The sequence below is a fragment of the Corvus cornix genome, chromosome 7 (assembly GCF_000738735.6).
Source record: "Corvus cornix cornix isolate S_Up_H32 chromosome 7, ASM73873v5, whole genome shotgun sequence".
NCBI classification, from domain to species: domain Eukaryota; kingdom Metazoa; phylum Chordata; class Aves; order Passeriformes; family Corvidae; genus Corvus; species Corvus cornix.
In genome coordinates, this window is record NC_046337.1 from 22,823,951 (window position 1) to 22,835,364 (window position 11,414).

Here is an 11,414-nt window from a genome sequence, read left to right on the forward strand (position 1 = left end):
CCCTGCTTGCTAGTTGGCATAAGGTGGCATGTTTTCAGCCACCATGGCTGCAATTCATCTTCCCTAACCCCTAGCATCTAAAAGTTAGGTGAGGTTAACATACAATCTGAAGTACAGTACTGGTTCTTTCATGTCTTCATGGAGAAGACCCTGTCTCTATGACTAGTGAAATAGTTACCATATGCCTACAACCTTTGCCCACATCCCAGACATTAAGTGTTGGTTATGATCTCATTCCTGGGAACCATGGAAACACAGGAAGTGGTAAGACCTTGTACATGAGTATGAGTAAATAGAATATAGACCCTTAATCTTCCTGAGGAAGTTCAACTTTAAATTTGACTCAGAGGAGCCAGGAGCAGTTGATCTGCTGGTACTTGTCTCCTCCTGTAGAATAACAGGATTTATATATAATAGGACATTGATATGATTTGAATGCATGATTGTCAGGGTTTCTGTCTTTTTATGGCTTGATGACCTAACCTTAGAAATCAACTTCCTTTCAAGTTGAAAAATTCTTGAGAACAATGCATTAAAACAGATAAAAGATAACACAGGGATGTTTTAGCTATTGCTGAGCAGTGTTTGCACAGTGTCAGGGCCTTCTCTGTTTCTCAGGCTGCCCCAACAGGGAGCTGACCAGGGGTGAACAAGGAGTTGGGGGGGGACACAGCTGAGACAGCTGACCCCAACTGACCACAGGGGTATTCCAGACCATATGACATTGTACTCAGCAAATAAAGCTGGGAGAAGGAAGGAAAGGGTAATGTTTGGACTGGGGGTGTTCCTCTTCCCGGGTCACCAGTACTTGTAGCGAAGCCCTGCTTTCCTGGAGATGGCTGAATGCCTAATTCCTTGTTTTGCTTTGTTTGTGTGTGTGGCTTTTGCTTTCCCTATTAAAATGTCTTTATCTCAGCCCAAAAATTTTCCCACTTTTACCCTTCTAATTATCTCCCTCATCCCACTGGGGTAAGTGAGCATGTGGCTGTGTGGGGCTGAGCTGCCCTCTGGGGTTAAACCATGACAGTCCTGTTTTGGTGACCCACTTGGGGTGCAAATGCTTTGAGGTAATGACAGGTTTGGATAGAGTTTGCTAGACTGAATTTATAGCTCTTGTGCTATTTAGCTATTAATTGGCAGGGCGCTGTGCTTGCTCTTTCTCGCCCTGCTGTGCGTTAGTCTAGAGCTTGTTAGTGGCTTCTTTTCACTCTGGCTGTTTGCTATAGGGCTTATCATCCTACCCAGCTGTGCCTGGGAGCATTTTGATAACAGCTGTGGCCATGTGCCAGGGCTGGCCCGTGGCCTGGACATTGCTGCTGGGCCAGGCTGCAGCTCCAGTGTCAGCTTGAATTGAAGGGACTTGACCTGTGGATAAGGCCGTGCAGGAGCAGGACAACCTGAAGTATCTGTGGATGTGGATAAGACCATGTTGGAGCAGAAGCATCTGTGGCCATGAGTATGTCTACAGCACAGCAGGTACACCCCTGAAGAGACTGTGGCCCTTGGATAAGGCTGTGCTGGAGAAAGTGCACCTCACAGTGACTGTGGCTGTACGTAAGGCCAGGCCACATCAGCTGTACCCTGGAGAGACTGTGACCCATGAGTATGTCCACTGGAGCAGAGCCAAGGGTAGGAGTCCAAAGGGACCAGAGATGGAGACTGTAATGGATACACCTTTAAATTGTTGTAAACTATGATCTGAGTTGCATGTTACAGGATTACTGTAGCAGGAACCACTGCCAGTGGAGAACAAACCTTGCAGAAAGTGGGGCATGTGAAGCAGTGAGCTGACCTGAGCTGGCTTTGGTGCCCAGTAACTCCACACAACACAGCACCTCTCTGGTCCTGAGTGACCACCAGAACAAATGGAGCCTAATGTCCTGGACTAAATTAATTCAATGGACATTTCACAGGCGATTTATGGACATTTTGCAGGGAATGATATCTGTGAAGATATCAAAGGATGGGAAAGAGGAAGGTGGCTAATGAGGATCTGTTGGATAGTATGGGACCTGAGTATGATGTAAATAGTAGGGAATAAGGTGTAGAGATTGTACTGCCTATGGCCGGGATAGAGTTAATTTTCTTCATAGTAGCTTGTATGGTGCTATGCTTTGGATTTGTGATGAAAACAGTGTTGATAAAACACTAATGTTTGTGCTTCTCATGTGACACAGGCAACACCTGCACTGTGACCAAGGAGGAAGGATGAGCACTCTCACTCTTGGATAGGTATTTTGCTCATATGCAAAGTGTACGAGTTACAAGTTAATGAATTGCGAGTTATGAATTAGGGAACTTGCAAGTTAGAAACCTCATGACTGAAGTGATGAATTAGTGAATTCATGAGCTAGACTAGTTTGTACAAAGGGGACTGAGCCCTTCTTCGTCATGTTTGCTTTCTTTCCTAATGAGCTTATAAAGTTTAATTTGCAAAGTACATTATCCTGTGAATTTGACAGATCCAAACAGACTGTGACAGATTGAGTAGTCTGTGGCCCTTCTCCCTATTACCTGTCCAAATATTTTAAAACAGAGGCAAACAGGCAGTGACTAGGGATGATCCTCTGAAAGGAGTAGGGAAATCCTTCATAATACTTAAGTTCTGTGTACCTTGTCTACCCCACATTCTTCTTGTCCTTTAAGGGCTTCGCCAGAGACCCCTGGTGGCTGCTCTTTTTTCCCAGGGAAGTTATAGTCCACTTAGTCCTTCCCTCTTGTTTCACTCACTATGGACTATGGACTTTTAGTGTTAATGTGTGTCAGCCTAAATAACTAAAAGCAATGCACACTGTATCCCAGAAAACTAGAAAGGTTGAAAACGTGCTTCTTCCATCACAGAGAAATATGCAAACTCAAATCACAGTCAGCAGGAAAATGAATAAGCTATGTGGTGATACCATGTGCAACAAAATGGCATCATAAAAATGAAATTATTTAAAGTAGCATTCAAATCACACTGACTCATTGATTTAGTTTCCAGTTACACAGAGGTAATTGTATTAACAAACTGCCTTATTCAGTTTGGTGGGAAAACAATGGAAAGTTTTATTGTCCTGGCATCTGCAAATAATAAATAATGTGATCTGTGCACCCAACCCAACTAGAATCCTAATGCTTGTTTTACCCAGGGCATACTACAATATCAGTATGTCTCAGATGGAAGATACTTCTATGACGTTCTGGAGCCAAGACAGTTCTGGAATAAATCTAGAATAGAATAACTGTTATAGAATTAAATATTGAAATATGCTAAAATAGATAAAGGAACTTATTCCAGAATTAATGACCCTGTATATATTACTATTTAAAATACGAGTTCAATTGTGTGAATAGAAATGGTTGCAGCCTGTACTGCATTGAATATAGTGGGAAGAGTTTTAAAAGACTTCGTTTTGTGACTTCAAGTGCTGAAGCCAGACTAACTCTAAATAAACATATTACAAAGACTGTAAAGTGCATCATGGGCTTTATTAGAGTCAGAACCCCATGTTTGATACACTGTTGAACTCCCCACCATCTTCCAAGTGTTGGAATACAGTTATGCCATAGGTGAGCTGACCCAGCTCCTGCCTGCCTTTCCCTTTAAATTCTCAAGTGTTCCCAGGAGCCTAGATTTTTCTGAACTGCACGCTGTTATTGTTCGTGGAGCTTTTGGTTGCCCCTTCCACACCCAAAAAAAGTCCAGAAAGTGTGAAAGTGAGAACAATACAGAGGTTTCCTTGACTTTCATTTTCTGATGCAAGAGGTAATACAAGCATTGGTAGGATACCTGTCCTATCGAAATATTTTAGTATATTAAATCTATACAAATAGAACTCTTAACAGAAACTGTCTTTAATCTATAGTTTGTTCGTAACCTCTTCTAGGGAATACCCTCCTTATCTTCTAAATCTTCATTCTGTACGTCCTCTGCAAAAAAAAGTGTTTGCTGAACAGGAAGACCCTAAGTTATTTACTGTTCTGATTTTCAGAGAGAATGGGACAAGCTGGCTGCTTTACTGCTCTTTTTTTTTTTTTTTTTTTTGAGATTTTCCTCCTGATTGCCACATGACATGACTTGGGAATATAAAACGTTGTTTACTTCCTCAGCCTCTTGTCATGCCCCACATATTCTGGTAATGCAGCAGGCAGTTTGTCCTTACCAGGTTTAAAATCTAAACAATTGGCTGTCTTTATTCCCACTGTTCTGCAGGAGTTGCTCTTGGAGCAGCCACACAGGTGGGATGCTGGCCCAGGATAATGAAGACTGAATCTGAATGGGAAGCAATATCAAACAGTCAGTGTGGTCCTTAGCACTGGACTGGACCGTGTGCCTCATTTTTATCTAAATACCTGTTAGAAATGTGGGAGGTTTGTCTCTGGGAGTGAGTTTCTGAGAAAACAAAACCTAAGCTTAATTCTCAGAATATGTAAATGCAACCCTCATTTTATGCACTCTGGGGATCTGCTACCAGAGTAATTTTGTGGCTGCTCAGCAGCAGCAGCTAACAAAGCAGTGTCAGGATCTCTGGCAGGCCATGACCCACTAACCCCTTTTTTCTTTTCTGTATCTAAATACCTTGTTCCAGAAGAAGTCATCCACTATGAGTTCCCCTTAATCACCCTTAAAGGTTTGGACAAGTTAAACATATGCACATATTTCCAAATAAATCTGGCTTCCAGCCAATGACTGTTTTTTCTGGCTTTTTTCAGAATTCTTTCTCATTTATCTTTTGTCTTTTTGACAGTGTTGGGGATACAATAGAATATTTTATGCCTAAATGGAAAAGAAAATTACTTAACCTGATGATGTTACAGCTTTTCATGTGGAATCTAAAATGACATTGCTCTTTTGCCTTGCTATATCCTGTGCCAACTTGCATCTAGTTGCCAAGGAAGAAGGACAGTTTCCCATAATTTTCTTTTCCAATTCATACTTTTCAGGCTATTTGTTCCACTGAAAGATTATTTGGATTATTTGTACACTATTTATCAATCTGCCTTATTCTAGATCAAAACTACCACTTTTGAGTACATCATTTCTTTACACCCCATCTATAGTTCTTCATCGGTATTTGCAGGTTTTTGAGACATACAATTGTAAGTGTCGGCAGCGTTCTGAAGTTTACTTCATTATCCTGATGAAAATATTAAAAAAAAAAATCAGTCCTCGCCCCCGTATCCCTCACACCCCCAAACATCTCCTCACAGTTCAATGTATCCTGTCTTTGCAGCTCTGTATTGAGGTTCCCAGTATACACTGGGGTTTCCAGCACAACATAAACCACGTTTAAGAGAGACAAGCCGATGTCAGAGCCAGAGCACCACTTTGGAAGCTGGCAGAACGAGACAGCTGGGCTGTACGCAGCCTGAGAGCTTCCCAGGGAAATGCTTTGCTGCTGGCAGGGTGGCAGCAGCAGCAGCAGCAGCAGCAGGACAGAAGGAGGCCAGAGACACGACAGAACTGCGTATGTGACTGGCAGAAGACTGCTGCCAAATGGTCCTAACACAACCCACCCCAAATGATTGTAATCCTCATTTGAGATTCAGCTGCACGGCTGATAACGCTGCCACTGTTAAGAGCTAATTGTGCTCAAAGGAGTTGCCCTGTTGTTCCTAGAAAGCCATGGAGCAGTGGCGCTGCTTCTGCAGCCCCTGCATGACACGAGGGCAGCTGGTAAGGAGCCCGCAATGCCCCGGCACTGCAGCACCAGCACGGAGCCGGGCACTCAGCGCCTGCGCTCAGGGCACGGGTGTCCTCAGCAGCTCGCGGCTTGCGCAGCAAACCCAGCTGGGATTCATTTTCCAAGTCAAATCTCCACAAAATAGGATTTCAGACCTTTAAAAAAATCTACTACATTGCATCTGCTGCCTTCTCTTCAGCCATTCCTTTTATAAATCTATCTGAACAGATCGCTCAAGTTTACGCAGTATTTTTTTTTTAATAAGACCATAGTGTTTGTTGATTGTGGCCCTAGAACTTTCCAGATGTTGAGCAATCACTGTGCAATATTTCTAGTAATACTCACTAGGAACAGAAATTATGCTTAGGAGAGACTGATGCCAAGTACCACTCCTTTTCCTTGTGAAAATTGGTGAGATGTTTTGTTAATACATGTTTCTCAGCTTTCCACATCTATTGTGGTGATGATTTATGTTGTAATTGCAATAAGCGTATCACGTGCTCCAGAAACTATAGCAGAATGCAGCTACTCTCCCAATGCAGCAAACATAAATGATTGCCTGTACTCATTTGCAGTTTCTTAATCAATTGATTAAGAATCTGATTTTCCATCAAGCTCTCTGCACAGTCACAAAAGCTGCTTTTCTTAGCATGCAGTGTGTGTTACCTTTGCTTGCAGACTGTTTTCAAGTGCAACAAGAGCTGGAGGTGTGTTGCTTGATGGAAACAAGTCCACTGAATGTGTATGTTTTGCCTTGGGGAGCTGACAATACCAAGCAAAAAAAGTAGGCCTGGAGTAGCCGCCACGCTATAATTCAAGATGTTCAGGACCTTTGCAAGTCTTCTTAGCTTACTATGCAAACAACAAAAATGAGAACTTTTTGGAATGAGATTTTGCTGCAGTTCGCGCATGTAATTTTTTCTCTGCTAACACAGTAAGTTGGCTGTATTAGTTGGCTAGCTTTGATAAACTAAATTCCTGGGACGCTGCCTGACTTCCTTGCAAAATTTGAAGCTGTTTTTAAGGAGATTCAGTGAGAAAACACAGCACAGTGAATTTCACTAACTTCAGCTGGCTTGCAACGGAAAGGCCTGCAGTTACCCCCAGGCATGAACTTGATTACATGAAGAATAAAAAATACAAAATAAATCACATGCTTTAATTCTAAATTACATTATTTGATGTAATAAGAACTTCCATACCAGATAAAATCTAAATTAGTTGTCTGCCAATAGTAATTCCCAGATGTCTCTGAGGAAATTGCCCTATTCTTCAACCTCCTTTCCCCCCTCTGCAAGTATAATTGATAATTATGTAACAGCCTGACTGTAGGGGAAGTTATTTTCCAACCTCAGGCTGGTGGCTGATTTATGCCCTGAACTGTGAACATTTATATCCATTATGAATTTTTATCAGCTCCGATCTAACTCCCCTCACAAATGTATGAATATGTATGTATAACCTTTTACTGAGTCCTGCTAAGCACTTGGCCTCAATGATACCATTTGCCAGCATGTTTCACAGGCATATTACTTTTGACTTTAAATATAACACCTTTTACTTTCATTATGACCATCAATGTTTGCTTGGGGAATGTATCAGTGATAGGGATAACTTCCAATACCCTTTTTCCCAGTAACTGCCTCCTCTGAACAGCTCTCAAGCCTCAGCTGGATCCTGTGTGCCTGTGCTGGACCAGAAGGTAACAATCTCCAGCCTGCCAACATTTCCTGCTCCATCCCTCTTAGTCCAGACCTCCCCTTTACATTATGGGTTGATGACAGGCAGAAGGATGATTCTTGCAGTAAATGAAAAGGTTAAAGTGTCATTAGGACTACAATAATTCTGCTGCACCATGACTTCCTGAATTTGCGGGGATCATTACATTTTAATGTCAAGAGAAGGGTTTATTTTAGGGAGAAGAAGTTGTTTTGGACTATGGGAAAGACATTAGTTTTGATTTGTGTTGGGTCAGGTCAAAGAGGTGCTTTTGTAAAATACTGTGGAGGGAGGACTTAATCTTGGGGTGGGCTATTACAGCTACATTTTATCACAGGAAAAGGGTAGATTATGTTTGCTTTGGTGGATATTGGTTATTCCTGGTAAAATAAGGTTGGATTAGGAATGATTCTGAATAGAATTTTTTTAAAGAACTGTTTTACCTAAAGATGGGGTTTTACCAAGTGTCTACATGGGCTGACTACTGCTAGTTTACTGCTGGTTTTCTTTACTGCCAGTAAAGAATAGTTGGGTTTTGACTAGAGGCAAAAGAAGATAAGACAGACTGTAGGGAAGATGATACAGAAGCAGCAAGAAAAAACAGTGTTTTCCCTCTCTCATTCCTGAGACATTACTGGTGGCACCTGCATTCACAGGAATTTGAAATACAGATAATTACCAGGGTTGCGAGAGGGAAGGGGCACCCTTGCAGGTAAAACCTTGAAAAAGCACCTGCAATGAAGAGAAGACAATGAGACCAACTTCAATGGCCCATGCATGAAAAAATAGGAGTTTGTGAATCCTCATAACACACTCTATGTGAGGAACTATTATTGGGCTGGAAAAGTTCATTTATTAAGAACAGGGATATATGCAAAGCCAAAAGAGACATGTGGGGTGGTTACAACAGACAGTTGGCAGTAGCTCCATACAGTGACCACAGTCAGTATTAAGCATCTGTGGACTTAGCCACAAAGCTTCAATTTTGGTGTAAATGCTTTAGTTTGGGAGTGTGTGCTGAGATATGGTCTCTTGTTGGTTCACTTCATTATATAATGAACAGCTCTGAAGTTTTTATTTGGATTAAAATTTCCCTGGAACTCAAGTAATTTAGATCTGAGGTTTTGGCTCTGGTCCCTTCCGAGCTTGTACTCAATATAAATTACTCTCCTAGAACCATGACATGTTCAATTTATCCTCCATTTTAGATGGCTGAAAAGGGCATGCATAATTCTGTGCGTGCCACACTTTCTGTAATCTACTGTGACAAATAGACCAAATGACTGAAACTGCTAGGTAATACACTTTATTTTAGTCATGAACCCACACTCAGCTGTAGTTTAAATACCAGGCATTTGAATTATTTGATTTGAATCAATGCCAAATTCAATCTTATGCAAACTCAGAAAGAGAGAGGGAAAAGAAGTCCTGGTATTAACCCAGTGATTTATGTGTGGGAACGTAAGGCCTTAACAAGCAGCAATTGATCCAATTGTAACAACAGGAGTGGGCCACCATGAAAAATCTGACAACTTTTCATTGGAGCTGCTGTGATTGAGGGGTTGGGAACATGGTGATACTTTTACACACAGATAATGACCGCAGGGACCAGGATTCCCCAAATTCCACCTTCTGTCAAAAACATTGGTCAAGCTCAGTACATCATCTCCACTCACACTGGGAGGACCTCCATGGTGCAGTACAACAGAGGATAACAAGTATTCCCATTCTGGAGAGAAAACCAGAAAATAGTTATATCACACCTCTCTGAGAAAAAAATGTATTTTTTCATGATCTAATTCCTAATAACTATGTCAAATTAAGAGCTGTATCCAGAAATAATGAACCTTGAATGTTGAGTTTTGATCTCCTGGATCAATCTGATTTGCCCATTAGTTTGCCATGAGTTTAGATACAGGGAGGCAAAGTCACTTGAACATTCCCCATGGAGAAAGGAAGACTACCTAGAATTTTGTCAGCATTAGACATCCCACAGGGATAATGCCTTCAAGGATTATTTTATACTCTTAAATATTACTATTTTTCTAAGGGCTCTTTTCACTATGTAGCAAGGCCATGTTTGCATAACCAAATGTTAGGAAAGGCAGCCAAAACAACTTCTTAGCTACACCTACTAATTCCAGTATTCATCTCAACCCAACCAAAGAGGTTTCTGGGTAGTGGTCTTGAAAGCTTGTTACTGCAGTTCTCTGTACCCACTGGTGCCCAGAGAAGCTCTGAAAGAGCTTTCTCTGAAGTTACACACGGAAAGGTCCAACTCCTTGTAGCTCTTGAAGCAATTTTCTCCTCAGCCAGAGACCTATCCTCTCATTTGATGCCTCTCAGTGGAAATGTTTTTTCTCTCAATTGTCATGCCAAACAGTTGTCTGCTTTGTTAGTTTTTTCACAGAAAGGCACCTGTTCAATTTTAGATACTGTTCAGCCTGTTCCACTTCAGTGGTCTGCACTACTCCTCCGAGAGCCCTGAGCTCTCCACATATTTCAGGCTGCCAGTTCTCCTATGTGCTTTTCCCCAGCAGCCAATTTTGCTCTGAAGCTCTTACAACTGAGCCAGCTTCCATTCCTTCATAAAGGGATACCCTCTTGTAATTGCAATTGAGGAGTTTCATAAGAGGCTTTTAATGTCTCCAGAGGGTTGTTATGTACAATAAAAGCTTGAATTAAGCTTTACCTAACACTTGTTCATGCAATACTAATTTATTGGCAAATTGTATTTGTTTCTGCTGTTGACAAATACTTTCAGGTTTATTTCTAATGCCCCAATTACATGATTAGATTAATATAGGCCTCAATAAAATGCTGTATGCTTAGTTTGAGTAGCAGGAGCATCTCCAAGCCTGAATCACTAGTATGTACACTGCCATCTTGTGTTCTGAAGTTCTAGATAATATAAAAATTCACAATATACATAGAGCTGTTCACAAAATAGGAGTTAGCTATATGAGTGGAATCTGCAAGGTTATCAAAAGATGTTTGCTGTAATTTCTTTCTCTTTTTTGTAAAATATAAAATAGTCATGGAAAGAGCAAGTCTGACTGGTAACTCTCAATCCATCTGTTCTAAGGATCTATTCCTTTTAATTAGTGATTTGTGGGTAACCCAGTGAAAAAAAGAAAAAGGCCACAGAGAAAATTCTGCTACCACCAAGCCATTCTCTTTTTTCCAGCATTAAGGTCCAATACAGACTCCAAGGCATAGCTCTGTTGCAAGGCAACCTCTGAACTGGTGTGGAGTTTCCAGAGCAGTTGTATGCCAAATGCTTCTCTTCTGCCAAAAAGGGGTATGAGAGAAAAGAGGGAAAACTTATATTTTTAGCTAGAATCTCTCCCTTTGGAGCAACCATGGTCTGAACACAACTAGATCATCACTGAGCCTGCTCCAGTGCTCACCAGAGGACTGGGCACTTGGTTGCAAGAGGACTTAAAGTGACATGTACTTACAAAATGAAGAAAGTGAATCTAACATCTTTGTCCTAAAGGGTTTATTGAAAACTGGTTTCAAAACACAAACTCAATGACATTTTGGTGGATGAAATAAGTACTGCATACTCTTTCTCTAAAAACGATCGTTCCTTCATAACATGCTAATCAAAGAAGCCTTTTTGTACATTCATACTTCCAAGTGCTTTCACTGTATATAACAGTATTTAGGTCTGCCTTTTTGTTATGTTTTTATAAAGTTTAGCTTCTTTCTTTTGTTGTTTATTATTGCAAATATGTAGGAGCACTCTCAAACACAGTTTTGAACAATGGCTCTATAAAACCTCAAAGATTTATATGCCGTTGTTGTTGCCTGAAACAAGCATAAGCAAGATAGGGAAAAGGGTGCAAAAGCAAATACTAAGCTTAGAGACACCTGGGGCAGGCAGGAAATACTAAAAGCATATCAAGGTAACAGATGCCAAGGTAGAATGGCAGAGAACATTAGCAGGGCAGAGAAGCACTCTCAGCCTTACTTGCTCAGACATTTGCCTCAGTTAGTGGCTTTCCATGCCACAGATTTTTCCTT